Genomic DNA, 5,387 nt, shown 5'->3' on the forward strand with positions numbered 1-5,387 from the left:
TATCATACTAAGAATCATTGATAATTACTTATTATCCAATATTTTTAATACTGAAAATAAGTAATTATCAATGATTCTTAGTATGATATTTCTATAAAGGATGTTATTATACGAGAGAGAGATAGCATATGCGGAGGCAGTTTTTTCGCAAAATATATATAATGAATCTATTTGAGTCATCGGTTTAATGGGTTTGGGAATTTTATATATATACAGGGTGTCCCGAAGTCCCATGATGACCCTTGGTGAGAACGTAGAACGGATTGAGGTGAGCAAGAAAGTCCTGTGCCGTTTTGCGAATATCGCAAAACGGCACAGGACTTTCTTGCTCACCTCAATCCGTTCTACGTTCTCACCAAGGGTCATCATGGGACTTCGGGACACCCTGTATATATATATATATATAAAATTGGAACTCAAGGATCGGTCTAAGTATGAAAGGTAGATTCGCCGCGTACGTTAATCGAAGAAAAATTTCGATACGTGCGTTTGACATGCTGGACATAATTATCCTCCCACTATCATATTAATATTATATAAAAGTAATATTAGTATTTAATAGCACTAAGACATCCGTGCTTGCTGCTTATTTGCTTCTTCAAATCTTACTGTTAGTTATTCTAAAAAGAAGCTTTCTATAATTTCAATCAACTTTGTTCCACTAGGAGCGGACGGATCAGAGACCCTTTTTTTTAAACCTTTCAACAGACAAAGGAGAGTGCTATTCACCTCGCCAATTATATGCGAGTCTCAATTGGGCCCTAATAAAATCAGGACACAGTTCCGGTTCATCGACATTATTCGGGATAACCCTCTTTTTAACCCGAAAATCGGAAATGTAAGCCGACCAAACCTCATTACTGAGAAGACTATCAGCGAGTTTGGTCATCTCCAAAACAAAGGTATTCGCTAAAGTACCTATAAGAAAACACACAGTGAATCGTATGTTACTGTTCTTTTCAATAATTTTCTTTTCAATCTTTCAAATTATAAGCAACAGACATAAACGTGCTAATAGGTTGCTGATCATGCATGGCTTTTGCGAGCTTTAAACAACTAATGTGCGTGGCACTCGCTCCTCTAGGTAAATCAACTCTTTCAATGGTTCCTTTCCAACAAGAAACACAAGTCGACACAAACATCATTCTATCTTTGTTCCACATTTAGTGAGTAACATGGATAGGATGATATTTGTGTCGACTTGTGTCTCTTGTTGGAAAGCAATCCACACGGAACAAAAATGTCTAGTGTACGTCCATTGGACGTCCATAATGGAGATTCAAAACCTCCAATGGACGTTCACGTAATGTCCAAAAGACTTCCATTAAACATCCACATGTCCGCTCCTTAAATTTCCACTGGACATCCAGTGGACGTCCTGCATGGAGTTTCTGTGGACGTAAAATGGAGCTCGTATGGACATTTCCTGGAGCATTTATGGATGTTCCTGTGATCTTATATGGACGAATTTTGGAAGTTGTACTCAGTAAACGCTAGATATTCCTGGAATATTCACAGAATGTTCCGCAGATCCAAAATTAACATCTCAAGAATGTCCCAAAACATTCCGGAATATTCACAGAATGTTCAAGGAAGATTCAAACAAGCGCTAAATGTTCCACTTTTTTTTATAAATATTGGCGAATTGGTTGAAATAAAAAACCAGCGTTTGCTGACTTTACTTGAAATTTAAGATTACTTGATTCCAAATATTATATCACTCTTAAAAATTCTCACTAACACTAGGATTCGAACTTGGACCTGTGGCAGTATCTATGGATTATCAGCCTATTGCTTTAGACACTACACTACTTCTTCGATCGATACAAACGTCTTATATTTTGTCTATATCTGTTGCAATTAACGCAGTAATAAAATTTTTTTATAATATGATTTAATTTTAATGAAAATTATATTTTTCGTACTTTTATTATTAATTTAAACCTTAACTAGTGAGGTGAGGTCTACGAAATACCACACATTCCATTTCGGTCTTAAAATATTTATAATAAAAAATTTTTTTTATTGCTGTTATTAAATAAATAAAGTCATAAGAGATTATAAAATTCAAATGACTATAAAAGAGCACAATTAAAAAAGAGAAAAAATCCATCTTAAAATTTAATTTAATTTAATTTAATTAATTAAATTTATATATAAATATATAAATCAACGCTTATAAGGAGTATCTGTCTAATGCAACCATACCATATAATAAATGAAATTAGCTAATAATAGTAATTTCTCACGAACTCTCAGAATATCTCAAGCAATGATTTCCAAAATATTTATTATAATAAATTTCTGAAGGATACTTTAGAATAAATTAAACTTTTGTATTTTATTAAACTTTTGTACTTTAGAATAAATTAAATTTTTGTATTGTTAGGAATAGCCCAAGTAAAACATAATAGTAAAAATTATATTAATTTAATATTTTTTGGCTGATAATTGACATAAATTTGTTCAATGTTTGATTAAAATGACGTCAAATTGATATCATTTTGATTCTTATGTTCTACTTGGAAATCTATAATCCAATAGAGATCGTACTAAAATTTAATAAAAAATTAAATGTGAAAATCTGTTGCACACTCATAGTAGATGTATAATGGACGTCCACGATGGATGTCTATCATCGGTTAATTATGGACGTCCATTAGAGATCCACTTATCGCCCACCGTGGAGATGGATGTCTGGTGGAGCTATGGATGATCTATGGACGTCCAATGGATGTTTTGTTCTGTGTGGGAACCAATATAAACAATAAAGGGGTCATTGCTACCCGGTTTGTAACGATTAATTATAGCATTAGGCAGAGTATTTTCAATAAAAGAAGCGTTAGAAGGAATAGAAAAGGAGGGAATAATGTCAGGAATTGGAGGAGTAGAAGAGAAAATCACAGCGAAGGCAGAAGCAGAAGCGGCAGCGTGTAATGACTTAGCATCGCATCGTGGGACGATGCGGCTCGTATTTCTCTCCGTCAGAAATTTTTTCACAGGAGAATCTTTTTCTCGAGAGTTGGAAAGAATCTTCGAGAGTGTTCCAGAATTGGGTTTTTTATGTGTACTTATCTTAGCGACCTTGGAAACCGGAAAAGAACTAGTGCTAGTACTTCTCAAGTTCAACCTCTTATGCAAACGTTCAATGATATTATCCAGCGTTGTATTCCTCTTCACACCTGTCAAAGAGGATCGTCTCAAAGAGAGCCGGGACGAAGTGCTGCCTTTCGCGAGCGGGGATGCACTCAACACCGGTGCTATGGGCTCAAACGCCTTCTCGGCGGGCTGAATATCCATAACATCCTTTCGAAGAATCCAAACTTTTGACCGTATCAAGGACCTTGAGATCCTTGTCCCCAGCTGGAACAACACGTCTTGCGGGTCACGTGAGTCCATCACACACAAGGTGAAAAACAAAGAGCTTGAGAACACGTGAAAGCCACGTGACAATTTAACATGCACATGGCACTTATGATTAGTTATGAATTATCTTAGCCAAAATAATATTCAGAAATAAACCAAAAAACGTAATCGAAAAGAAAGCCAGGTCGTAATAACAATCCACACAAAACTCCGAAGGTGAAGCAAAATATTAGCTTACAATCTCACAGAATAAAAACCAATATTCACGAGAGGCAACGACTTTAGATACGCACCATTCGGCGACCGAGGGCCATTTCTAGCTGTGTAACTGGCGGTCTACGCTCCCCAGACCCCCCGCACCGCGGCGGCGAAAGAGGGAGGCCATATCTATTGTACTTAAGCTAAAGAGTGAGAATTTCTCACAAAAGTATGAGAAAAAGTGTGTATAACACTTAAAAAATAACAAGAACACACTGCGAGCCCGCCCGAGCGGGCGAGCGCGCTGTGAGGGCGAGCAATGTGTGTGTACTAGAGATGCCCGATTCTGAATCGATTCGATTCTTTCCGGCTTATTATAAAAATAGACTTATTCGTGTTGTTTGCACTCTTCGCATTTTTCATATTTAAAACTAGACAGAAGGATATTAGAATGTTTCGAAGAAGCAAAAACGAGACAACCAACTCGATTGTTTCTTCTAAGCGTCTGATTAGGTGTCCATCTCTTTTTAAAAGCGAGAAGTATGAAACATGCAAGCAGCACAAACAACCCTTTTTCCCTAAATTTGTTAGGGAAAGAATCGAATCGATTAAGAATCGGACATCTCTAGTGTGTACGTACGTACGGCTGGCACTTTTCTAGCCTAAAAATTCCATGTTTTTATATATACAGTGTCCAAAAATTACATTAATTTTATGCAACTTCTTTTGTTAATACCTAGGCAGCAACGTGATGTGATTTTCACGTCAGTTTTTGGTTATTCGTGACGTCAATTATCCTTTTATAATCACGTAATAATAACGTGAAAATGATCGGAATAAGCCCACCGACGTCATAAAAATGACGTGTCGGAATATCCTCAGTTCTATTTTCTAACAGAAACAACTTGTAAATGTCACAGCGTATGCTAATTTTACTTGAAAATTTTAATTACTTGATTCTAATGTTACATCACATTTAAAAATTTTCAGTAGTACTGGGACTCGAACTTGGACCATGAGGCACCTCTGGATTATAAATCTGTTGCTTAGACATTACACCACTTCTTCGATCGATATAAACGTCTTACATTTTATCTATATGTGTTATACTTAACACAGTGTAATATAATTTTTTTATATGATTTAACAAAATGATTTAATTTTAATAAAAATTATATTTTTCGTACTTTTGTTATTAATTTAACCTTTAGTTCTCTCTAATGAGGTGAAGTCTACAAAATCCCGCATTTTCCATTTCGTTATCTTTAAATTTTTATAGTAAATACTTTAACATTAAAAATGTTAACTGTTATTAAATAGACAAAGTCACAAAAGACTAAGCTTTGAGAATAGTAAAAGAGTATAAGAAAAAATCCACCTTATCATTTAAGATTTAAATTAATTAAATTTATGTATATATATTACTGTGTCCAAAAAGTAAGATCAATTAAAAATTTTTTAAAAAAATCTTTATTTATTATTCCAAATCTATTTCGTCGCCTTCAAAGTAATCCCCCTCAGACACAATACATTTATGCCAACGTTTTTTCCAACCCTCGAAACAGTTGTTAAAGTCGATTTCCGGAATGGCCTTCAAAGCTTTCTTCGATTCAGCTTGTATCTCTTCAATCGAGTCAAAACGGTGTCCCCGGAGCGGTCTTTTGAGTTGAGGGAATAGCCAGAAGTCACACGGTGTTAAATCAGGTGAATATGGTGGTTGTGGAACTATATGGCGAATTTTTAGCGAAATGGTCTCGAAGAACCAATGCAGTGTGAGATGGCGCATTATCGTGGTGCAAAAACCAAGAGTTGTCTTTCCACAA

This window comes from Odontomachus brunneus, unplaced genomic scaffold (genome assembly GCF_010583005.1).
Source record: "Odontomachus brunneus isolate Ranch 3 - 2012 unplaced genomic scaffold, Obru_v1 Obru_scaffold_370, whole genome shotgun sequence".
In the NCBI taxonomy this organism is placed as follows: domain Eukaryota; kingdom Metazoa; phylum Arthropoda; class Insecta; order Hymenoptera; family Formicidae; genus Odontomachus; species Odontomachus brunneus.